Here is a 27,467-nt window from a genome sequence, read left to right as displayed (position 1 = left end):
TATTTAAGAAGACTTTTGACATTCATTTACATCCAAATAATAAAGTACAAGCTTGGTACTACCTCATTCTTCAGGTCCTTTTGATTTTAAAGACCGTTTGACAATATTGCTGAAGTTAGCAAATAACCCAAATAACCCAAATATCCAATAATTAGTTTTGGCTAATTTTTGAAACAATTGTACGTTGAAGCCACTATTTTTGACAAGTACCTATGTACGTTCTGCCATATGACTTACACATTCACCTTGTTTTATTATGTATTACAGAAAATCCTGTCATCTGGGATATGGCTCTTTTAGCTTTAAAACGTGAAACATGTCGAAAATGACTGAAGCTGGTAAAGGTGTCATATTGGCGTTGCCATCGGAAAATTTAAGCCTCCGTGATTTGTGTGCCTTTGCAAATATTTTAAAATTTACTTTAAGATTAAAAAAAAATAATTTTGTTCAAGCTCCTCAGTTTTTTAAAAAAGTATCAATTAATTGAATTGTTGATTTTTTTTTTCAAAAAAAAAATGTTTGAAATCGAAAAAAGAGTGGTTGTGGCTAGCAAAGACATTCATTTAATTCGTTAATAAAATTTTTTTTTAAATAATAAATTAATTATTATTATTGTAATTATTATTTATTTCAGATCACATTAACCCGTCAAAACTTTAACTCGGATCGCATTTGTATGGGGTCAGAACTCCTTTATCCTTAAGGCTTTAATAAAAGATTGGCTCTAATTAAAACCAAACGTTCTGCTAAACCCTTTTTTGTCTAATTAGTTGTCAAAAGATTTTTGGACTCCGAAGTGAATCAACAGTTTGGCAACTAAGAGAGCCGCGCTAAGAGAGCCGTGCACTGCTTTACCGACGCGGTCCACTCGTTCCGAACCGACCCGATTTGTTTCGGCCCTGTTAAGAGCCGAGGAACAGCCAAATGGCCAAACGGCCAAACGGCGGCGAACTGTTGCGGGTGGCTGAAGTTTAAGGACGGACTGCGGGAACGCTGTCAGTTCAGTGTTCAGTTCCGTGCGAATTGGCGTTGGGTGTGGACGCGAGTGGCGGTAAGCAGGCGACGTCTCTAAGAAACAGCTCTTCCATCTCTCGTGACTCTGGCGCCGATGCGGCAGTAGCTGGCTGCTAGTTCAACAATTCCCGCATAAGTTCAAGTGACAATTGCCCAGCCAATAACAACTTTCCGACGAAGTCAACGCAAACTGATACCGATTCGATTGTCTCTCGATCCCCATCGATTCATTACGCACAGGAAAGGAAAGCCAAGCATTAAGTTTCAGTGAAAAAGTTTCCTTGGCTCCGTTGGCCTGGCCACGCTAGCGAAGCGAAGCCAAAAATTTCGCAAATGTGTTTACCTAACGTCGGGCTAAACCAATTAACAGAATTCGTTCTTGTGTAATAAATAAATTGGCAACAATTATAACTTGCAATCTCACTCAAGCATAATCAAATGAAAAGTTCAACAAAATGTTTACGGCAATTGCAGCTCAAAGCGGGAGACCATAGACGGTTTTCAAGGTGCTGTGGTAGTGGCACCAAAACTCAAAGGAAGCCGCAAGGCTCGACCAGAAATATATAATTGGTATTGCAGGTAAGCAGTATACACGGAAAGAACTCGCATCCATTTCCGATGAGGAATTCCTAGGAATTAAAATGTTGGGTCTTTGTTTGCTTCAACTGTGTTGAAATTAATTGAAACTTTGTATAATCAGCGAGTTTATATTAATTGGCAATCAAAGAGTCATTGACAATTGAAACAGCTTGAAAATAAAATGGGTTTAAAAAATCAAAAGTATTTGTAGCTCATGTTTTTGGAAAATATTCTTGTAATTTGAGGATAAAAAACTGATTGCCGAGTTTCATAAAATTACCAAAAGGACATAAGCTTCAAACACCGAAATTAAAAAAGATTTAATATTCTTCAAAATTAAAACAATTTAAAAATAAAAGAAGGGAAATTTAAATTGGTCCTAAATATATAAAAAGTAGTTCTGTTTTAAATAAGTATTTATAGCTTGAATTGGTTTTAAATTAAATATTGTTATCAATCAAATATTCTTCAAAAGATAGCTTCCCTCATTAAGAGCAATGCAAAATTTTGTTTTTCTTTAACCACCATATTTTTGCTTGATGACCGAGAAAAATGTACAGCTTAAGCACGTGCTTAAAAATAAAGAAACATTCCACACTGGGAAAATCCAAGGAGAAACATGTGTGTAATAGGAAAAAATGGAAGAAAATTTCCCAAGTGCGACGCTATGTATTATTTGAATACCTTAAATTAATTAAACGGCACAGCTCCCGAGTGCAGGCCACTAACAAACTTTCCTGAGGAAAGCCTGCTCTTTTAGGTGTTAAAATGGGTCTTGTGGGGCTGGGGAGTCGTCTTTCAACGGCATGATTATTATTTTATTTCATGTTGTGGCTTTTAAGTAACAGACTTAGCACAATCGCGTGGCGAAAATCCCAGCTATACGCCCCTTGCGGGCGGCGACCCGGGGGGCTTTTTGTCCCCAAGCGTGCCGCATTTATACCAATTTGAAAAGCGCGGCTTACTTTCGCGCCAACAGCATGATTATTTATTTATTTGATTTTTCCGGTCTGCGGTTGCTCTTTCCAAGACCCAGCGGTTCTATCTTTGGGGTTCGTTGCCCAGAAAGTATTTACATAAAATCTAATCAAAAGGCAGGCCATGTTATCTGCTCGGGCTGCTGCTCATGAAAATTTCAATAAGACTTTGACACAGATACAAATTCACGTTCATATGTTCATGTTCATATGAAAATAAATATATACCAAAGAATACATTTGTACATATAGATATACATGCGGTCTGCACTTAACCTACGGACCGACATCATTTACTAAACGAAGGTTAAGGGCTCGAACAGCTCTAAAAGCATTTTTAATAATTCAGAACTTTGTATTTTGTTTCCTGTCTGTCAAGGCGCCACACAACTCTTTAAGCTTTGGCTCTTATTTTACTTTACTTTCACTTCTTGTATAAGTCGCATACTTTAAAAGTTCTTGGTTTTAATAAAAACTGTACAAAATTAAATCATTCACATAGTTAGCTTAAATAAAGTTACAACAAATCTTCCAAGACTATAATCGTTATATCACTTAAATCTATTGTATTAGGTATTTGACGAAATAGAAAGGACAAGAAGAGATTACCTTGTCTAAGTACCGTAAACCACGGCTTTCTATCTGATTCGGACAATTGTGTTTGTCATTGAGGCAAACTGTGTCACTTTATTTACCTTCAATAAAGCCGCAGAAAATAAATAAACAAAAAGCGGAAGGGAGGAAACCTTTATATGGCCGTCAAAATTAATGCAGTTAAGCCTGCCAATGTAATCAATGAAATATTGATATTTGTAATGTTTAATCTTTTCAATTAAATTGGCAATGATTTACGCTGTCCTCCCGAAGATGTTTGGTCACCGAATTGAAATGACACATAAAGCCACGATACGAAATGTTGCGACGTGGCCGCGGAATTGTAAATGATGTTGTCGCGTAAATCAATTAAAATGGTGATTGAAAAATAATTAAATATACAAATTAAGTTGCAAGTTGTGTGGGCTCATCTGCATTAATATGCTCTGTGATTTAATGAATGAGTTTGCTTGTGCTTTCTGTGGGAAGCTTGCTTGGCGCCCGCTGAGCTTCAGTCGTTCGACCAATAAACATCTAAAGTCCATCCATAAAAGTCTCATTTTAAATAACGTATACGCCCTGCTGCCACAGCCAAACAATTCAATTTGTTTTTTCCAGACATTCACTGGCCAAGCAAATATTTATTTAACCAATATCAAGTATGCGCCCCATAAAACTATTCAACTGATTGCGGTATTTTCGTTTCCATAACGCATACGCCTCGATGCCCCGATTAAATGCCGCCTAATTGCTTCCCTAAGCCTAAAAGCTACTTCAGCAGAATAATATGGCCTCATAGACTCTTAACGAACACAATAGCACTGAATTCGATCAAGAGGAAATCATTTCAATTCAATGCTTTCAACTGGCATGCACAGTTTTAGGCTTTTCATTCACTCCCTTACTTGACGCATATCAATTTTAATGCATTCATTTAATTGAATGCCCCAAAACGGGCTGGGGACAACCCCTACCAATCAATCAATCAGCGGGCATGATGAAAATTATTTTGAGACCCAAAAAAACACTCGCAGAATCCAAAGAAGGAGCAAAGTAAAATAAAGGAAAGGAAACTTTGGGCTGCGGTTTGCATAATAATGGGATATGCCAAGGCTGGCCAAGAATGCGGTTCTGGGCTCTCAGCTGACTGCTTTCTGGCCAACAGTACGTGCCGCCGCCGTTGAGCAGGGATCGGATGGACTTAGCTCGGTGGAATTGGCTCCACTCAGGCCACTCAGCCGCAACACAGATACAAATTAGCATTTACGAATTTTTCTGCCTCTTTCGAATGCAATCGCGAAATTTGAAATTAAAGTATTCATCAAGGGGTTAGCGATGGAGTGGATTCTCCTTCTGAAATTTTTACCCACAGCGTAAACATTGACAGAAAGTTTTAATTACAACAAAGCAATTATTAAACATTAGCTCGGTTTCGGCTGAAAGCTAAAACAAACAGAGCTGACGGCCTGCATACTTATGAGGGCTGAGAAAAGCACTTCCCGCTTATAGACTCGAGCAAATGGAGCGTGCTGCATGGTAATTGAAAACACAAGCTGAATGACAGCAATTAATCTGACTAGACCTTCTCGCCCGTTTATCCGAAGGCGAAAGCTTTCTGGTCAGTTTTTCTGCTGGTTTCCTTGATTTGCATAATATGCTAATTACGACACACTTTCCAGCGCATAAATCATTCATTAATCATCAGCTTTCGGGCCAGTCTAATTCATGTGCGGGCTCTTCAAATAGACCCTGAACTTTTCATCCGTTTTAGCTGTCTTTGACTCTGTCGACTGAATGCGCACAAGTTTCTGAGCTAAGATTTTAATTTGTTGCGTGTGTCTGTGCGCCATAAAGCAAAAGATGATGCTTTCAAATTTTTTGCGAAAGGATTAAAGGCTAAGCTTACTGGAAGCAAAAGCTATAATAATAATTAAGTAAAGTAGTCTTGAAAAAACAAGAAAGAAAGCAAACTGTGGCAAACAGAACTTTATACACCCCTGCAGCTATAACGAAAATGCAATATTCTAAAAAACGAATATATACAAATTTGTTTGCGTAATAAAATAAAAATTAAAAAATAAATAAATAATTCGGTCGTTCTCGAGTCCCTTTTTTTTAATTTATTATAAAATGTTTTTTACAGCTTCTATAGCTTTGTCGATTTTCCTTTTCAGTTTAATAAGTTTTTAGTAGTAGTCTGATTTGTAAATATTTGAAATTGAGTAGTTAGTAATGCACTCATGCTTAAAAACAGATCATAATTTGTTCATTTATTTTACTGGTTATGGCATAGTAGTCATGAACACTACCTATGATAAGACGATTTTTTGGTTTCATCCAGACTAATTTGCGTCACAACGGTCGGACAAACGGTGGTCAAGAAAATATCTTCTTCACTGCAGTGCAAACTTTCGTCTGAAACAATAGATCTTCTGCATGAGCAAACAAATAAAAACATTTTAAGACAGAACGAACAGAAAAATATGCTTATATTTTTAAGCTTTTTTCTTGCAGCGTGTCGAATAAAAAGTTATAAACAATATATGAAAATGAATAAAAAGTTATAAACAATATATGAAAATGAAAATTCATATGAAATTAATGGTTTTTAAAACTCTTCACAAATTTTGGTGTCTTGTTGAAAGGTTTTTTGTATGTCCTTATAACAAAGAAATAGCAATTCCGTTTATGTTTTCCAGCTTTTCCACTCTCCTCACGCCTCATTTACGCCTTAGGCCTTAGCCAATCCCCACTGTAGATGCAGTATACTGCTGTTCGCTGCAAACGCATAAAAAAGTTGTTGCCACATCACTCACTCAGCTTGGACGCGACGACGGCAACTGCTTTTCACCGCTTTTCTTTTGCATTCTCACCAAGCGGAGGAAAGCGAAGCGTGGATGTGGGGGTCTCTTACAATATGCCATCGCGGCCCTGGCAGGCTGCAGGCAAAGGCATCTCATCAACAGCCATTCTGGCCCTTTCCCCTGCAATTTTTTCCTCACAGAATAAAAAAGGGCAAGGGGCTTATTACGTTATCACTGCACCTTTTGCGATTGGCAAGCAATTTTTATTGGCCCACTACCGCTTGAAATAAGAGAGAGCCTTGAGATTTCGGCTGACATTTAATTGCATACTTTGTAAGACCCATAGTCGGGACACACAATACCAATAGAATTTCGCAACCATGTGGGGTTTATGTGCACTTTTAATCTCTTTTACTACTTTAGGACCATGAGGCACTTAAATGTGTTGTAAATATTCGAGCGGAATGAAATTGAAATCGAAATGGGAATGCAAAAACACCCGCACATTGAAAGCAATTTCAATGGTGCCCCGTATATTTTCCGTCCGCACATCCACATCCTGCAGCGCCTTCCTGGCCTAAGTCTATTCACGATTTCGAGCCTATGCCGGGTGCTAAAGTACATGCGGCGCCAACGGGACCCGGAATCAGGCTGAAAGAGTCGTCGACGCTGTACAACTTTTTGCTTTTAAAAAGTATATAGAGTTAGAAGAGCGAATTGAAAGAGACAGGAAGAGAAGGGGGTTGAAAACATACAAAGGATGTTTAATTACATTTTTAAACTTATCAAGAGTCTGCATTTTTGGCGCGCTTTGAAATAATTTACTTTGTTTTTGCAAAAAGCGGTTTAAATTTATTTAATAGCTGCAAGAACACTGTAGTCGAGTCGCCCGACTGTATGGTATGTTTATATCCTAGCGATCTTTTTAAGTTAGACGATATAACCCAACAGTCTTTTTAGTAAAAAGAATATACAAAATTATGTTAACATTTGTTATCAAACAAAAACACCTCTTAAAAAGGCCAAAAAGACGTCATGAGCGCAAATTCAAAATTCTGATATACATTTTCGTGACGAAAATTATTGAGGCACTAGATTAACTAAGTCGTAACACAAACTTTTTTTGTAAAGACCTGCACAGCTCTAGAAAAATTGTTCCAGGATTCTAAAACAAGTCCTTAACATTTTACAAACAGAGTGTCAAAAATTGTCATTTTGATTTATACCGAAAAAAAGTATTTTTTTAATAACTTTTGAACAGAGTACCAGATCCAAATTAGGTGTCACTTTCACTGCCCTGCTCTTGAGCCAATTAATTTTTCTAAAGTCTTGTATTTCAATCCCGTTGCTTTTAGCGACTCTTTTCCAAACCAAAACAACAGATTTTCAATTCTGCGGCTATACATAGTTGTCTCCAAAGCACTCGTTGCGTATCGTTATTATTTGTACTGATGTCCACAGTGATATAATATGTTTTATATCATCTTTCACTACAGTTTCAAATTTTTTTAAAAAATTATTGCACTATTTGTATGTGATTTTGCTCCACACTCAATTGACAAAATTTATCAGATTTTTTCAAAGAAAAAAATACGTAGACTTAATAAAAGATTTTATTTTTTGTTTAAGAGTAGAGTCTCAAATTATTTTAAATAAAAATAATTTAATGCTCATCATACAAGAGCTGGCTCTTTAACCTTTGCCACAACATTGACACCTGGATAGCATTACTTTCTCGTGTACACAACCCACCCACACACACTACGGAAATGGCTCTTGTTGCTGTCATCGTTATTTGCACGCTTTTGACACTTTTAATAACCGCAAAACCGTAAATTCCGCCAGCCACAGCGACGTAAACCAAAGCCAGCCGTCTGGCGTCTGTTTAGTATGAGAAAGTGCAACAGCAGTTGGGCCACAACGGTTTGCATGCATATCCATCAAATGAAAAGAAAACAGCGCCACACACGACAGGACCTCCGCTTGGTTCGGTTCAGACAGCGACTTGGCACCAGCTAATTTCCGCAATCAGAGACCCACTTACCGGACCAAAACACATCAACAATGCACCTCAGATACGTCCAGGACCCGCGGCAACAATACAACGGAACAACATTGGCGGGGGCAGGGACAAAGGGTGAAAGGTGAAGGGTGAAGGGTAAGGACAAGGGCAATCATTGCTCATGTGAGTGTGAAGGTTCCTAGGTCGTCACATGCTATGTTTACTCCCGAAGGAATCGACAAATAGTTGCCTTGGAAAAATTTATATTTATTAATTAATTCCTTAAGGGGTTAAGTACAGTTATAATTGAAAATCAATGATTTTTTTTTATTTTCTTAGTGTACAAAAAATGTTATGTCGTTCAGGTGATGTGGTGGTGTTTTCAAAGTCGGTAACCAACATTACTCGAAAAGAACTAAGCCGTTAGTCTCAAATTTTAACACGAGCTTCACAAACATATTTTTTAGTAATTATTGGAAGATTTTTTCACACCGAATATTTTTTTTTTATAAACAATATAAGGCCAAAGTTTTGGTAAAAAAAAAAATTTTTTTTTTTTTGAATTGTCACTTTGTCAAAAAAAATTTAATTCGGCAGTAAGGTGTCAAAATTTTAAAACCATCTGCTTGAACTTAAACTAAGACTGTTTAATTTTTTACATTTAACTGAAAAATAATGTTTTTTTAATGTATTTTATGTTTAAAAGGATAGTAGTTAATTATAAGTTTTCAAAGTTAATTTGTCATACAATTGGAAAAGGGTTCAATTACATGATAGTACCTATTCATTTTTATCGCTTCGCCAATATCCCCTTAAAACATTAGAAGATATTTCAAAAAGCGCATCCACCGAAGCACAATGTTGTTTCGCTGGGGGATTTATGTAGTGGGGGTTTTTCTATTAGTGTTCCTTTTCTATGTTCAGGGTGACAGGCGACTCCTGTTCGAGTGAGTTAAACAATGGCCTAGACCAGAGGAATGGAAACCATCACGGCCAATCCTCAGCCAAAACAAGCTGTCACAACCAGCTGCACATCGACACTGAGACACTTTTAGTTTGACTTTTAATTGGATTTTGATGGAGCAGACTCAAGGACGCAGAAGCGGATGGACTGAGAGGGTATTGGCAGTGGGCTGAACTTTCCACAACAATAATTATTTGCCAGCCATTGAAAAACAATTTCCCTTTCGATTTCCCCATCACGTTTAACTTTGACTTTCCCTTCCAGTCGCACTCGCCCATCGCTTTTTTTCGTTTCGCTTTGGTAAATGTTTTTACCGGAAATTGTTGCAATTTATGATTTAATTTATGTTCTTTTTAAATGGCGGCGGCTGCCGCTGACGCTCCTTCCGCGCCACCTTTGTGCTCGACATGGCATATAAATGCGCCTGATTATCAGCGGAATGAAGTACTTCGCCACCTTTCCACAGGATATGCAGGGAATCAATGAAGACAATCAGGAGGTTCATTTGCGGCCATCCAAAGTCAAGTGCCAGTGCTGGGTGAAGCTACATGCTGTGGAAGGGGGACTTTAAAAATATTTTTATTTAAGATCTCGAGTGAGCAAGGACGATCTGATCTGAATAAATTACTTCCACCCCTCCACCAGGCAAAAATCGGAATTTTACCCGAGATTTCCATCCCATTTTCCTCAACTGTTTATTTTCACAATTAAGTTTCCTGTTTCCTCGTCGCTATTTTGGTTTACTTTAACTGTCAGAGACATCGCGGATGGAAGACGAAGCGGTTGACGGGGGCACTGAAAAGAAAGTGAATGCAATTGAGGCACGCATGACTGCATTTTTGACTGGCATACGTGAGTGAGTAAGACCCCACCCACGCACTTTCCCCCACCTGACGCCGTCATCAAAACTGATGTCACACGATGATGATGACGAGCAGCAGGAGTAAAGAAATTCCTCCAAAACGGTTGGCGTGTGCCGAATGACTCTGGGCAAATGTGGGAAGCAAATAGGAAAATGTTTTGCACATCAGATCCCACTGCAATCATGGTGAGCGGTTTCCTAATGCCTACAGCTCATGCCCTTATCAATCATTCTTTTAACATTCTTTTTGCAACGATTTACTTAATTTCGTCGAATTTGGCTGAGTATAAAGGGCATTAGACACCAAATTAAACATTGAACGCAATGAAATTAATCTGAAATGGCTGGGGGACGGGCACATTCAAAGAATTATGGCACAAGAACATGTTCACATGTGCATGCACGAGAAAAAGCAGGAAGACGACGAGCAAAGTCGATAGTGTAAGGAAATTGGCTACAAGAGTGATCTACAACGCAACGAAAAAAAGACACATTTTGAGCAGTAAATCTTAGTCTGTGTCGGAACGATTTTTTCAACACGACATACACAAAACCGAGTATCCTTAAGGACTAGTAATACCATCTCCTAAATAACCCCGCCAATACATGTACGCCAGATCGTAGTTCATTATTTTTTATTTATTTGAGATTTTAGTGAAGCTATTTTCGAGCTCCTATTATTATGGAAAAGTGTAGAGGTTTTGTGCAAATTTCAAAACGTTTGATTTTTTGTTCCTGTGCCATCAGGAAAGTATTCAATATTAATTGGTGGAGCTCTTCACAACTTATTTTAAATATATAAACTTAAAAGTTCAAAAAACTCAAATTTAAAAAAAAAAACTGAAAAACATCAGGTACCATCGTCATCTTATTAAGATAACTAAAGTTTTATCTTTTCATATGCTGAGTTGAAAAAAATATATACAATTTAAAAGCTTTATGTATATTCAAGAGCGCCCCTCAAATGTTTCAAGAAAATATCCTAACGAGTTTTTTTGTAGACGTCTGACATTTCGGAGGCCTTCCCATTTAAGCACAAAATTGAATTTATATGTAGAAATTCTAATTTGAAGACTTGGCAAAGTCTTAGGACCTAAGCTCCCAGGAAGTGTGAATGAAAGCTTCTGCGGGTCTTTATCTAAAAATAAGAGGCTCAAAAGACACAGCGGCAATTTGGAAACTGAGCGAAAAGTTTTTTGTCTCTGGCGAACCTTGAAGAAAACTTTACCTGTCTGCTAAATTTCCGAGCGGGGTGCCTTTGTCGCAATATTTTCCCGCCACATGTGGGAAAATAAAGGAAGCAGGAAAAGGTGTTCGCTGCGGGCCTATTATGATGCAGTTTCGGGGCCATCAATTGGTTCACCTGTCGAGCGTGAAGGTGCTATGTGCCAGGCCAATAAATCACAGGCGCACAATCGGCCCGGCCGATTAATCAAAAATGTTACAAATAAATCATGGAGTGGCGGCAGGATTACCATGACTGTGCCACAATTAAAACAACGCAGATGAGCAGATGAGAAACTCCGGCAAAAAGGTTATAGGCAAGCAGTCAACTGCCGACAGAATGACGTCAAGCGAAGCCATCATCAGGACACTTAAGTCATCGGATTGCCAAACAGCTCAAACATCCTAAACGAATCCAAGTGTGTGAAGATTGCGTGGGCAGAGGACCATTTTAAGAATGTTTATAATGCGAAGCTAATAGGATAAATCCAGTAAAGTGTAAGGAGAAAACCCATTTCTGTGGCCACTCTAAAAGTTAAGAAGATAGAAAGCACTGAAGAAAAGTTTATTGTACAAGTATGAGCCCCTTTCTGCTTCTGAAAATATGTTTTCGTCCCATATCTCTTGCTTAAATCTGAAATCGCCAAATGTTTTCCGGCCGGTCATGATTGATTGTGTTTAGCAATCGATGCCAGGCTAATTGAGTTTGCCGAACCCAGCCACAATTAATCATTCCATCCTGAGTAAAATATCTCAATCTTAAAGCGTCAGCCTTAAACTTTCGGACGGGAAAACTTAAATCAAGTATACGCCCTGTTGTGCGACTGCAAAAAGTCACCCTTGCTGAAGTGCTTAAGTAAGGCACACAATATGGCAAAAAAGGGGATTTGGGTTGTGTTCCCCAATGCCTTGTAGGTTAATTATCTCCAGACTCTGCCACAGTAGCTGCCAGTAAAATGCATCGAAATGAAAAGGGAATCCCTAAACCGAAAAAGCAAATGGCCAAATGCAAGAAGGCTGGCAAATGCTCACTGACGATTAGCTTTGCCCTCCCTGCGTTCGACGTGCAAGGTTCCCGGCAATAAAAGATTTATGCAGCGGAAATTGAAAGGCAGCCTGGAAAAACAGGGAAAGCTAAGTCACAGCTGAGAGAAGTGAAAAGCAGAGCACAGCTGAAAAACGCAAAACTCGTTCACTCGGCTCTCCCGTTTTTCGCCTTCCCCCTATTGAAGTGCTCGCCTTCTCGGGCGGGTCCAAATGCTTGTCAATTAAATTCAATTTATTAATTTCAATTATTTGCGCTTCAAGTGGCTGGCAGTAGAAAAAACGAAGTGTAAGCCGTAGCCAACGGAGGGAAAATCTGTCAACGAACGCACTAAAGCGAATGCTATGACCTTCTTATACCGATGCTCCCTACGCGTTGGGCAAGTGTTCAAGGGCATTTGATTGATGTGCGGGAAAATGGCTAGGCAGTTTGAAATAGCGAAAAGCCTACGAAGATCAACTTAAACTGTTCAGCACAGGACGAGTGGACATGGCAGCCTCATATAATAAATCAATACTTTTTTACCGGAAATCGTAATCTTTATACTTTGTCAAATGGTCCACAGGATTAAGTATTATTAATTGTGTTGGCAAAGTGTATACTTTTTATATCAATTAGGGTATCTTTTCCTTGAATCATATAAATTTGGTACTATATGCAAGCTACAATTTTCCACAGAAAGCAAACTAAGCCGCCATGATAAGCCGTTTTCCATTAACAATTTTCGCTCCTGAAGGGTAGAGTTCTATAATAAACGCAAACGAATCACACGATTACTTCTAATGGCACATACCCACGAATCAATATGTAATCAAGGCTCATTGACGCATCTTAGTCATTTAATGGACACTAAACGGAAAAGGACCCGAATCGAAGTCATCCAAAACCGCAAGGGAATGTACAGTCACCAGCCCATTCCCGAAATATAATTAAGTGCCATGTATAAAGGCAAAATGGTTCTCATATGTCAAAATCAACGCAGGCAGCTGTTCGCCGGTCTGTCTATCGTCCTTTGTGTTTGCTCTTGGCCTAATGCTTTTTATGTTGCCTGCTTTTGCGGGCGCCGAGTCAATTTTTATGGCCAGACCAGAACGAGCCGTGAAAAAGTTGAGCAAAGGAGAAATGCCATCAAAGTTCAAGTGAGGCACGATTACTCCAGGGGGCTGGCTGGAAGGTGGTCCTAGGCACCTCCCCCCACATAAATCACACATACACAATGATGTTAATAGTGTCGTAAAAACTACTACAAAAGCCCCCCAACCACCTGTCCAACCTGCATAGATGATGCTCTCCTTTGACGCAAATATTGACTACGCAGAGGTGACCCCAACGACCCCCACAGTGAAGGAGGTCTGTGAAAAGAGGTTTGGGGGCTCGGGTGGGGTGGGGTGGGGTGGGGTGATAATAAATCGACGTTTGGTCGCCAAAGTGTGAGTAGAAAATTAAAACATTTCACCTGGCCTGATGTTGACAAATTAGAGCCTTCCCATGCCAGCAGAATGACAGTAGTGGTTGCTCGTCCCCACCACATTCCCCTTCGGCCCCTTGTCAGTGTCACCTGTCGTGTCCTTTCAGTGCATATACAATTTACCAACGCCCCCTACTCCTACCCCTTTCCATTCCTTCCACTTGTGCGAGGCAACAACTTTACAGCCAGGCAGTTGAAGCTTCGGCAGATTATCGGCTAAATAAATAGACAAATTGATTTTAATGGAATTGGATACACCAGCCAAGCGACGAACGAGCGCCGCCTCCGACGTGATGGACACATGCCACACGCAGGCACACTCCTGGCCACCGGTGACAAAAGCTGCGACGAACCTCATTGGACATGACCCGACCCAGTTGTGCAAACGTATTTTCGTGTAATTTGGTCTTGGTTCGTTTGCTGTTTTATATGATGGCCCAATTGCTAGAGCTCCTTCTGCCTTGGATGTTGGTTTACAAGCTTTTAAATCTAGACGTGCTGGGAGTAAATTCCATTAAAAAATATTGACAAATAACCTTAACGGTTGGTATTACAATGAATTTGTATTAGATCCGTTACTCGTAGAGTTAAAGGGTATATTGTATTCATTGAAAAGTATGTATCAGGTAGAAGGAAGCGTATACTAACAAATGAGTATATTGACTCGCAATCAGAACTATAGTTATTAAAGACAGAAATTTGCGGTTAAGCATTCAGATTTTAGTTATGTAACCCATACATTATTTTTGTGATAATTTACTACCATTGACTTTTTGTGCATTTCAGAAGCTTACAAAAAATAAGTAGATTTTTAAGAATGTTGACGATGTAGACAACAAAGAACACAAATTTAGGATAAGACTGCAGTGTGACCTTTTATTATTGTTAAACTTCTTAGAATTTAGCATAATTTTTAGCAATCTAAATTTGATTTCCTGGCCATCCACTATGTTCAAATAATATCAGAGTTGTTAAAAGATCAACCAATGCGTTCCGAAAAGGGATTATGTTAGTGTGTTTCTACCACGCGCGGTCGTAAAATTCACTTGGCTGTCTAAGCCCAAATCAAAAGCTCAGATGCATATTAAAGAAATCTAAGCAATTCAAATGAAATGAAATGAAATGACAAAAAGTTGGGCACACAAAACGGCCATTGTGACCATTGTGACCATTTTTTTCTTTTATTTTTTAATCCAGTTTTATAAAACCTTTTTGTTTTAATAAGCAAACTATGTTTAATATAAATTTGACATGTATTTTTATTTTATTGCCAAGAGAAAGCGGCCATTTGAACCAGTGGGCGAGAAGGGCGGCAGAGGGCAAGGGGTTCCTACATGAGGTAGAATAACTTTTAATGACGTGCTTTGTATGCGAACGCGTGTTACATGTGACTCACATTATCAAAGGAGCAGGAGCAGCGACAACTTTGGCTCCAGACCGCTCCTTCGGCGGTGGCTCAGTGGCTCAATGCGCTGGTCTGTCGGGGAAACGTGTCCAAGTTTGGCTTCTGTGTGTGTCATACCATCCTTTAGCCAATACTCTTCGCTGCCACATGTCCTGGCCGCCCACCCCCTCACTGCGCCCGCACTAACTAATACGAGTTTCACTTAATTGCACTCGAAAAACTATGCATGTGGATTGCCCTCAACTTGTCTGGCAAGTGAGCCGACGGAGGCAGTGGGGAAAGCGGGAAAACTAAGAGAAAGTGGCCGAGAACACAGAAAAAAATAATTAATAATTGAAATTAAGCTTAGGGCACAGTTAGGATGCTTAAACATAGAACACGATTTTGCAAACAAATTTAAGTTAGAAATATTGTAAAATCATAGTTTTAAGCAAAAGAGTGTGCATATATTTATGGAAGGTATCTATTATAATCGTCCGACTGACAAGCTTTAAAAAAGATGTACACATAAAAACAAGATGGAACGACTATAAGATACCAGAAACTCTGCTTTCGCGATTTGTGGGCACATTTTGAAATAAACTTGCGCTTTGTAGGCATAACTAGATGGTTCATCTTACGTCTAAAATCTGGCTTCTATCGCTTCCAAGATTTCGACGTTCGGACAGAGGTGAAGTCGAACGTACAGACGATGCTGATCAAGAATATAGGGTCGGAAATGTCTCCCTTACTATGTTGCAAACCAAAAAAAAAATATAAAATTGAACATTTATTTTATTTTGATAACCCTAAAATCATTTAGCTTGTAAAACAATATTAAATATCTCAAAGAATTGTTAAGTTAGTTTTTTGCTTAAGAAACGCATTGTAAGTTTAAACTAATACGTAACCGGTCCCCCGATTTGACTAGTGTATGTTGGCATTAGTCTTCGCTTTCATTCATTCAGACAGTTTTGACAGAACATCAGATGCACACACTCAGACTGAGGGGCAGAAGGGGAGCCGAGCTTGGAGGGCGGAGGCGGAGACCGAGGCAACCGCAAAGCGACATCCTTGGTATCTGGGTCTGGTCGTGGCACAGAAAAACTTTCTTGCTTGCGTGCTGTTTCACTTTTGTCTTTGGTCTGGGGCTTAGGGGCAAGGGGTTAAGGCTTCGTCCAGAATCCGTTCCCTTAACCCTTGAACAACCAAAACTGTTGTCAGCTGTTGAAAGTTGCTCACGCTTAAGTATTAACCAGCAACCAAAGACTGACATCCTCTGCAAAACCCTGGACCGCATGCTAATGAGTACAACTTTCACCCACCTTTCCCATTTTTCCCCGTTCAAGAGCTGAACTTTTATGTAGGTGAATAAACTGGACAAAACTTTAATGAAAAACCTGAACAACGAAACAAGAACGGTTTAAGTTTTCAAATTTTCTTCCGGTATTAATCAATGGATTACAAGTGCAACTAGTTTTTAAATTTCTTTTTAACCGAAAATGTTTGTGTTTTATAATCTTTACGTTATACTTATGCATTACAATAAATTAGTTTTTCAATAGTTTGTTTTCCGACTGATTGTAATATGTACATTACAAATATTTTAAGCTCTGAACATCTGATTTTAACAACATTTTGCTTAAGAGATTTATGTGCATTCGATTAAATCGATCCCCATTTTTAGTTGCATAAGTCTCAAGATAACGGACCGACATTGCACTTACTTTGTCGAAGCTGTATTATTCTCACCTTGTTCTGAACTAGAGGAAGATAAATTTAATGGCCTGTCGTAAAAAACTTTTTGCCTTGCTGGTGTCCTTTATCCCTTTTCGTAGCCCTTTGCCCCTGGCACACTATACATTAGGGGCATTTTGTATCTCCCAGCTCTAAACCTAATGTTACTTGTCAACGGCTGCAAACAAATATGGCCGGAGGAGACAAGTGAGGCGGAGAGCGGTTCCCTAAGATAAATTGAAATTTATGAAGCGTCTAGAAAGTCAGGAAAGTCAGTAAGAGTCAGGGTAAACTGTCAGGTGGTCGGCCAACCCACACAGCATCACTTCAGCACTAAAAAGCACTAAGTAATTTATAGGACATGGACAGGAATAAAACATACAAGGGCTGAAAGCCGAACTAATGATGGAGACTCAGATCTGGCAGATTGCAAGTTAACCTTTTGTTTATATATTAGGCCATAGAACTTGAAAAGGAAACTTAAGTGCTGATATAAATTGCTCACAACTATTTTACATATATTGATGATTAATTCAGAAAATGCTAATTTTCCTAATGATTGCTCCTTAAATACTTCGTCTATCTCCTGTTGGCACAAAACACTTCCGGGTCCCCCAGCCTTTGTTCGGTTAGCATAATGAAATTATGCATTCCCACCCCCTTTTCGTATATATTAGCCCACCACCCACCTGTCGAAAACTACAAAACGTGCAGCAATAACAGAGCCCGTTACCAGTGCGTTTGTGTGCCAGTGTGTGCAACTTCCTTTTAGCCTGATGCCGGGGCCAATACCTTTTACCAGACCTTATTAAATTATACAGCCAAGTCGGCAACAAAAGGAGCCTCAGGCGAACGGCAGAACGGCTGAGCGGAGGGTGAGACGGGTACAAAGGCAGCACTCTGCATTTCTCGGTTGTCTGAAGATGTTAAAGTGTGGCATATTTTAGCTAAATATTTGCAACTATCCGAAGGGAGTTGCATTTGCTAAATGGAAACACGATCATATATATTGCAACAGCACATGGCGCCCCAAAGACGCAAGTCGGTGTCCTTGCAATAGGAATTGCCATTGGCATTAGAAGCAGCTAGAGCAGGTGATAAAGTTCCAAGCTTTGCCTGGGGGTAAATTAATTCTGGCAATATAATTTATAGCCCTTTGTTGTCTCATTCTGGATTATATTGAATTTACCCTAAAGGCTACTTGCTCCGAACAAAACGAAGTTACGTTTTATGCTAACAAGTAATAGCAGAAAATACATTGAACGTACCTGAAAGCTTGAGTTTAAGCGATGAAAATGTAATATATATAAACTTAAAAATTTTTAAAATATTAATTTGAAGAAATTGTAAGAGTGCAGCACAATTTTTCCAACGATTACTATAATATTGTAAGGACTTAGAAAAAATGCAATTATTAAATTATATTATATTGCAATATTGTTGTTGAAACCTTTAAAATTAATGTTATTACCGGTATGAACAGGGCATTTCAAATATAAGTAAGTGATTTTATTTTCATGATTTACATTTGCTGCAATGTTACACCTCATTTGCTTTCCATAAGAGGAGGAGGATTATTTTCTTGTCATTTTACCGTTTTTGCCGAGTTATTTAAATGCGATTTATTTACTTGCTCAGCCATCCTCCTTTGAGTTTTTCGCTTCTTGAATTATTGTCTTTATACACTGTCATTTCTGACATGTTCGTATATTATCTTCTAAAGAACTCAGGTTCCTAAGACAGCTTTGGGTGTAAACATACAAAATACGATTTTTAAAGTTCCATATTAATGTCTTAAAAAGTACCCCTTACATACGTAACACACGACTGAGCAAAGTATAATACAGTGTGCATGTGCATAAAAAAGTGTATCAGATATGATCGCATATAGTCTGAGATCTATGGTTTTTTACAATTTCCTAAATTTAATTACAAAAAATTGGACTGTATTATACATATATGTAGCTGTCACAAAAATGATCCAAATTTAATATAATAGAAAAATAAAAATGACTTTGTTGTTTTTTAAGATATCAAACTAGTCTCTGAGTTTTAAAAATATCTGCATGAAACTTTCCCAAAAGTTGTTTAAGGTTTGCTATTTTTCGCCTTTTGAGATATTTGGTTTATTTACTCAAAACTATGGTCGCCTATATCATAAAGCTCTAATGATAACAATTAAAATATGACAGAAAAATACATTTCTAAAAAAATTTTAACTTATCTTTTTGTATACCCTTGCAGAGAGTATTTCAGGGTAATTTCAGTCAAAAGTTTGCAGCGCAGTGAAGGAGACATATCCGACCTTATAAAGTATTTATATTCTTGATCAGCCTCACTAGGAGAGTCGATATAGCCATGTCCGTCTTTTTGTCCATTTCAACGCAAACTGGTCTCTCAATTTTAAAGCTATCTGCATGAAACTTTTTCAAAAGTTGTTATTTATTTGCAGGTAGTATAGAAGAAGAAGCCGGATCAAACGACTATATCGTATAGCTCCCATAGCTACAATCGGGGAAAAAATTAAAACCAGTTTATTATTCTGCTGTTTTTCCATTTTTTTATAGTTCTTCAAAATTCTGTGATGGTTTATTGATTTAGAATTACGTTTTAGAATTGATCAAAATATATGATATAGCTTAATTGAAATCGGAAAACGATATAGCTGCTGAAGCAACGATCGAATAATTTAGCTAAAAAATATAAAAGCTTTAGATGTTTTAAAGACAATTTCATTTTTTCAATAGCTGCGGATATATAATCTTCGGCTTGCCGAAGTTTGATTCCTTTTTTTTTTCTTCTTTGTCAGATTGTGTTTTTAATCATATATATATTTATACCCTTGCAGAGGGTATTATAATTTCAGTCAGAAGTTTGCAACGCAGTGAAGGAGACATTTCCGACCCTATAAAGTATATATATTCTTGATCAGTATCACTAGGCGAGTCGATCTAGCCATGTCCGTCTGTCCGTCTGTCCGTCCGTCTGTCAGTCTGTCCTAGTTTATATGTTGAAATACCTATAATAGCCGACACATCAAAATGATTAAAGGAAGTCTGACTTTATTCAATTTGAATTACAATGGACCTTGAATTTCACAGTGAGCAAGATCCGCATTTTCGACACCGCAATTTCAGCTCCCGGCTCCATTGGTATTATTGGTGTGAGGATTTTTAATTTGATTCCTTGCTCCCCGCTTCACTTAGGCGCACAAAATCAATCATCTTAGACGGCTCTTGAGGCGTTCACATGGAAAGTGAGCAGCTCGTAGACAGCCTCCAACATCCATCGACATGTGGCATGAGGGTTAAAGGTCGTGGGGGTCGGAGGGTTGATGGGTTTGGCGAATTCAAATTGTATCATTGGCAAAGTCAATTGTTGCCTGCAATGAATTGCAAATTAGGCGTAACTAATTTGCTTTGTGTGCTCGATGCGGCTCACTTGGAATTGGAATGAGCAAAAGGAGATGCGGAATCTATTTGAAAATTGCATTTTGTTGTCGACAAAGCCATCAATAATTTGGCAACATTCAGGGCTCATTAATTTCCAAATCCTGCATATATGCAGCTTAACTTAAGCTTTGAATTTGCTCAGAGTAGTGCTTAAGCAAAAATTAAATCCACTCTAGATTCTGCCCAGGAGAAGTGGTTTCGAAGCTAATTGCTATTGAGTTGCGATAATTGGTAAGCCAATTAACTTAATTTTTATGGGAAAACTTCGGGCACAGAAGATATTGAGGGACAGACAGACCAAAAAGTTTGGGAAGACGCACAACAAAAATAAAAGGGGCTAGGCAACTGCCATAAGATAAATATGAAAAAGGAAGGAAAAATCGAAAGAGTCCTTTGCGCTCTTTTCCCCTGCCTTAGACTGTAATGGCGTTTTGTATGTAATAGCCGTGACACTTATTATTGTGTCGATATTTTACACAAGCAATCTTATGTCATACAAGAAAATTCCCGAATACTGGATAATTTTTATTTATTCGCGGGTAAATGGGTGTAATGTGCTTGTGGAGCCGCGCCTCTTCCGCCCCTCTGCCGCTGCTCGGCCGTTGCTCTGCCGGTAATCGCTGATGTAGAAGATAGAACAAAAGAACTGTTAGCGGGAGGTGGGGGTGCTGCACGCATTTAGCTTTAGTGTTGGCTATGCAGTTTGACATACTAAGTTTGAAGTTTGTTGGCTGAGTAACGGGAATCTAATTGTCGGGAAATTGACCACAGCGTTCTGTAGTAGCTGATTAAAAACGACATGAGCCCATCGAACTTTTTCTGTTTCATCTTTCAATAAGGCTAAATATAAGTAAATTTTTCATCCATTAACAAATATGATGATTGATACATGTAGACAAACAGAACTTTCACTTAGGCAATCAACCCACTTTCTATCTTCCTCAGCCAAATCAAAGTAGCAAACAATTTCAATGCTAAGTACAAAATTGTTTCCATGCCAATGTACAAACTTGTTTCGATTTGCTAGATGGCCCCAAGAGGCGAACCCAATATGACACAGAGATATGCGCCTCAGGCCCCCACCCACTCGTTCACACCCACTCTCAACCTCGAACCTCCTCCCACCCAACCTACCAGCCACCCAGCCCCTCCCCCTGGGAAAACGAGCTGTTAATGACGTGCGTCGCTGCTACTGCTGCTGCTGCTGCTGTCGACTTCGTTTTCATTTTCATTTTCGTTCCCGTTGCCGTTCGGCGTTCTTCTTCCGGCATGTAAATAAATACGAGAGGAAAAGCGAGAAATGGAAAATAAAAGCGAGAATCGACTATGATTTATTTTGTGTTTGGCACGCACGTTGTCAATATTTGTTGAATTCGTCAGGAAAAATAAAGGCGAAACAAAAGCAAAAGGCAAAAGTTTCCCAGCACCGAGCACTTGAGGCATTCACCTTCCGTCTCCTTCCTACTCAATGTGGGCTCGTAAAGTTGTCGACACACTACTTGGGGCATTGGCGATACCTAAAAAATCAAATCTGTTATTTATGGATACCGCTGGTTCTTTTTGTTCTGCGGCACATGCAAACGGGGAATAAAAAAACCGAAAACCGTGAGCTAAATATATAGACAATTGTATCGAACAGCAAATGAGCTGAATGATGGGGAGGTGGAGGCCTGTTTCTGCCTGACCAAGTGGGCAAATCATGCGAAAACATTTAGCAAAACGTCTTGGTTCTGTTGGGAAATCAGCGTTCATGGGAAGAGCAGCGTTCTGGAAAAAACAGACAAAGGAAGTTTGGGCAATACATTTAAATTGAGTTATGAAAAATTAAATTTTATTATTCGTGATAAACAAGCTTGCTAAGATATAAATAAAGGTAGTGCAAAATGTAAGTATAAACATCAAATAAAATAAAACTTTTTCAATTTAAACAACAATTACAAACAATATACTCTAGGGCCTTGATTGAAAGTTGTGCATTTTGTAATGTTGTTCTAATTTTTAAAATAAACGAAGCACTGTTGGCAAAGTATAAAATATTTTATGTTGTATTGTATAAAAGCAGTGTCAACAGCTGGTGTGCCGATATTTTTTGCGATATAAATTAAATAAAAATGAAAAAAAATGCTTACAATATAATATAATCTCATATAATTTTACAGGATACACAGGTATTAAATCTTTCGTCAACCCATATATAATTGAGTTTAATTTTCACGCGATATGGAGTGAACTAAATAAAACATTAACTATTTTTATTTAGAAGTTTTGCACCGTTCTTCGCCCATTGGGATCAAAAGTTTGTGCTATTTCCTGCAATTGCTGAAACACTAAACTTTAGAGGGCAAAGTTTTTCTTGTTGTTTGTATATTTTCGTAGCTGACAACCAGTTGCCTGGTTTTGGCTGCTCTATGTTCAAGTGCGACGACACCTGCAGCTGCTCGGCATCAAAAGCAAGGGAAAAGTTCGACCAAACATAAAATAAGTTGGACATGTGCGGCCGAGATGGGAGAGAAGCCACTGTCAGACGAGCAGACAATAAACAACAATCGGGGCGGCATAATTGCGTAAAATATATCATTCAGACGTACGTTACTTTTCGTACATATTTGCATTTGATGCATACAAATTGTTCAAAGCACTATAATATTTCAAGTGATTTGTGAGTGCATGGAACTGAACTCTGGCACTCTAGCACTCTAGGAATGGGTGTAAGGGTATGCTAACTTTTTGCTATCAACAAACTCCTAATGGCAGTGGCAAGTGATAGAGTGAGTATAGAGTGTGGAGTGGGCGAGTGGACGGAGCAATGGGCTGCCAAATATGATTTATAGGCCATGTACATGTCACGGCTAGCGAAAGCAGAAAATATGACAGTGGAAATATATTCGGACTATAGGACACGCAATTGCTGTGAAAAATCGAGCGGAAAATTTATGGGCGAAGGCAAAACCTCAGACAATACAGATAGATTTATCTTAAAACGATATATTTATGTGACATTTATTTCAAAATACCAGGCACTGATTGTTCCTACGAATCGAGGCACATAGACTATCTCTGATTCTGGGAAATTATAGACAATGCCACGGATTTCTGCCTAATCCCCTTGTTCGGCATTATCATTCGACTTTGCTATCTCCGGCGGTCGAAACCTTCATATATGGTTAATCCATCATGCCTTTTGACAGCTGTCAGGTGGTCGATATTATTGCAGCTCTGACATTTTGATACATTTGCTTAGATTACCTTAATGTGCTGTTTTTTAGTCGGAAATGTATCTGGGAAATTATAATGAGTTTATTGAGTAGTAATTAAATTCGTTCATCTAATATTATTATCAGAGGTGTCAAAGAATTGAACAAACTGGCAAGCAAAAAAAATCAAATACTGCTTTTGGATAGCTTATGTCACAATAAATGCTATAAAAAGGGTATTAGGGGCTTGATAAATTTAAGAAGAAATTATGAATTGTATGCCATGGAGCTTATTCCTTATTGGCAATAGTTTAAAAATCTAACATTACCGTATTCATCAATAGTTTTATTTGACTGATTTAGTTTGAGATTATACAACGAAAATACAACTGCAACTGCAATTGACGGATCATCCTATACTCCACTATTTGCTTTCCCACCTCAAATCCCATTTACCCTCGTCCACCCAACAAAGTTATCACATCTCTCTGGTGTTTTTTTCCGAGAATTGGGAGGAATGTAGTTGGCTGAGTAAACAACATAAGGCAACACCACTGGGCCACCAAATTGCATGTAATAAATGCGAACAAGTAAATTTTGTCGCATGCAGTCAACGTCAAAGGCAACGGGTTCCCACTGCCAGGCACGTAGCGAGCACATCCCTGTCTCGGAAAATTCCCACTTTCCACCCGACCCCATCCGACCCCATCCGAGTCACAAACACCGACCAAGTCGACTATCAATTGGGGAATTGTTAGAGGGGGACTCAGTTCGGTGTGCCTGACAAATACGCTCAATGTCAAAGCTGCCACTGCGGGGATGCCTCCAGTTTCTCCGGCTACGAGCTGCAGCTCTCTGCTTTCTGGCCCCATATTGATGATCATCATCAACTATCGACTGGATGGCACAGCAATGCAATGAATTTGAAAGCAAGCCAGCAGGGCAAAGGGAAAAATTCGGAAAAACAAAAAAGTCTTGACTGCATTTTGATTTTGATTTTGATGCATTTATTCATGGGGTGGAGGTCGAAGCTTGGAGGAAACCTTCCCAATGCCAGTGTATAATACTGAAATGACGACCGGGCTAAGTGGAAAACTTCTTATGTGTGTTAATTCGGATACTTTTTTACGGCACGTTTGCAGGAATCAAATCGCAATCAGAAAAATATAAATGTAGTCGAAACAAATCAAGTCGCATTAGGATTGTCGATTGCCAAATGCCCAGACATGTCCCCCAATCAATGCCAGAGTCCATAAACAGTCCCACTTTATTGAGCTGCGAAGAAGCTTTTATAGAAATGGGGACGTCTGCCCAGTTCTGGTCGGATATGTTCAGTGTTTTGCTTTGTGCTATTCGCAATTGCAATCGTCTGAGGGACCGACTAAACCACACTTGAAAAAATGTTGCATTGTACATTTACTAAATACGATTTTTATAGTAAAACGTGACGGATTATTTTTAGATTATTATTAAAGCCTTTTAATTTAATAATGCCACATACTTTGTATTGGTTACCGGAGCAATACTCTTTAAAAAAAACTTGCAGTTAAGTTTTCTCGGTTGGGGTTTGTTTTTCTTAGCCCTATAAAAACATGAAAATTTATTATAGCCGTGTTAGAGGGCAAAAAATACACAACGTTCAAATTTTTGATGCAAAAACTAAAATAAAAGCAAGAAAGGATGCTAGCTTCGGTTAAAATACCCTTGCAGCTTTATGCGTATATGGTCAAAAACAGTGAAGTTAAAATGATTTTTCGCTGAATTATTCTACAGCTATATGATATCGTTGTCCGATATCAATAAAATAAAATCTTTAATACTAGCTATGTATGTTTTTTTTTCATTTATTATTGTTAATGTTTTCTATTTAAAGAAAATTAAAATCGGAATTTAAAAAATTAATAAAAAAATTTAAAAACAAGAAGGAAAGCAAACTTCGGCAAGCCGAAGTTCATAACCCCTTGCAGCTATTGCATTAATTAAATACTTCTGAAAACATTTAAATTATGATTTACTTGAGTATGTGCTAAAAAAAAAAATTGAAACTACGATGATTTGCAGCTCAATTATTAGATAGTTATTTTTATATATTTGTATTATTTCTATGGGAGCTATATGCTATAGACGTCCGATTTTGATAAAATTTATACCATAATTCTGAAATATTAAACCATTACTATATGTCGAAGAACTAAACAAAAAATTAAAAAACAGCAAAGTTATAATTTTTTTTCATTTATTTTTCCGATTGTTCCTATGGGAGCTATATGCTATAGTCGTCCGATCCGGCTCGTTCCGACTTATATACTACCTGCAATAGAAAGACAACTTTTGGTAAAGTTTCATGCAGATAGCTTTAAAACTGAGAGACTAGTTTGCATATAAACGGACGGACAGACGGACAGACGGACGGACAGACGGACGGACAGACGGACATGGCTAGATCGACTCTACTAGTGATGCTGATCAAGAACATATATACTTTATAGGGTCTGTAACGTCTCCTTCACTGCGTTGCAAACTTCTGACTGAAATTATAATACCCTCTGCAAGGGTATAAAAAGGAAGGCTATACGGTACGAAAAGACAGACGAATAGATCGACTCTCCCAGTGTAACTGATTAAGAATTAATATACTGACTGAAATAATAATTATTTTTTGAAAAAGTATTACGAGAAGGAACGCTAAAAGCGCGTGTCCCGACTATCAGATACCCTCCTCCTCTTTTAAGCAATCTGAAAATATACATTACCCCGGCAAAACATAAAATCGAATGTTGTAAAAAGCATACATGAAGGCATATCTGACTGCTTGCAATTTCCTAATAACTTCTGATTTGAGCTCTCTCTATCATAGCTAAACAAATGTTTTATAAAAAGTTTAAAAGCTCTTACAAGTGAAACAATGGATGGACATGGCTCCATCCAATGGGTTATTGGCCCTACATTTTTTAACCTTTTTACTAATTATTTGTTACTTTCGGAGACTTTTCTAAGGAAGCTAAAGCCATAGAGCTGGGCCGAATTTCTTCAAGTGTAGACTGGAGGTCGCCACTTTGACCCAGTGTGTGGGCACTTTGCCTACAAATGAGCTTGCGCAAAGTGCGACGCCGATGTCCTTTTAGTTTTTACGACTGCATCGATCGACTATAGCTTTTCAATCAATCCTCTCAACACGTACGCAGTGGGGTCAGAAAAGTGCAAATAGCACTCCTCTCGCTCACATCTCGGTCAGTAGAAAGTTTGCCCATAACAATGCTTATTATATTGCGGCTTGCTCATATTCTTTTTGGAGCACCAGCTCCATGGAGCGCTAATCTTGCAGCCCCTAAAGTCAATATATATTGAACTTTGTTTTTCTTGTGTGAAGTCAAGTCTATTGTTGAAACGAAAATGTTTAATTAAGTGAAGAGCAACAGCAACAATAAAACGAGGCATGGAGCAGCTGGCGTATGGCCTAGCAAAGAGCTCATGAGTTTACTGGGCGGCAGATGCTCGCAATTTGGTCTCTAGTCTCAAGGGGCACTGGCATATTGACTCGGAATTCGATACAGAACCGAGCACCGAAGACGGCCAGGTTGAGTGGCCATAAGCTAAGTTAACCAACTGCTGCTGTATATCAATCAAATCGGAGCTAAATTGCAATCAAACAAGTTTACAAGCTACCCACTCGAACACAATTTGCAATGCCATGACCTCTCGCAACACAATCATCAGACAGACAAAACAAAAAACTGCATATCAAATTAAGGAAAAATGGAACAAACGCCTCCCGTTGTGGGAATTCTGATTTGTTTGGGCAAAAAATCAAAAGTGGCAAATGGTCAAACACGGAAAAAAACACGAACAGACACGGACAAAGGCGAATCAATCAAATCAAATCAAATCAAATCAAACCAATTGAAGCCGTGCATGTTTGAAAGCTAAATACAGCCACACAATGCTTCGCGCTGTACACTTGACTTTTATCGACCGCCTGAATTGGCCAGCCAAAAACAAAGATAAACGGAACTCCAAGTTGGAAAACATTCAGCAGAATACTCATAGCTCTTAGCTAATTGGAAGCGACCACAAGCTTACTCGACTCGGCCCAGAAAGATGATATCCTTAATTAGTTTTACAAATTGATTTCGGTGCCGCGCCCACGGTGCGGGTGGACAAACAAAA

At 38.6% G+C, this 27,467-nt stretch overlaps 1 protein-coding gene across 1 annotated transcript in view; it reads left to right on the top strand.

Moving 5' to 3' along the window:
- Positions 1-957: 957 nt before the first annotated feature.
- LOC128259657 (tyramine/octopamine receptor) overlaps positions 958-27,467 on the top strand; it is a 37,996-nt gene continuing 11,486 nt past the window's right edge. Inside the window, 1 exon segment of the mRNA XM_052992182.1 lies at positions 958-1,593. The gene's annotated coding sequence lies outside the window, so the exon portion shown is untranslated.

This window comes from Drosophila gunungcola (genome assembly GCF_025200985.1).
Source record: "Drosophila gunungcola strain Sukarami chromosome 3L unlocalized genomic scaffold, Dgunungcola_SK_2 000009F, whole genome shotgun sequence".
Classification (NCBI taxonomy): Eukaryota; Metazoa; Arthropoda; class Insecta; order Diptera; family Drosophilidae; genus Drosophila; species Drosophila gunungcola.
The sequence above is the reverse complement of the archived record's forward strand: the minus strand, read 5'-3'. Positions and strand labels throughout refer to the sequence as shown.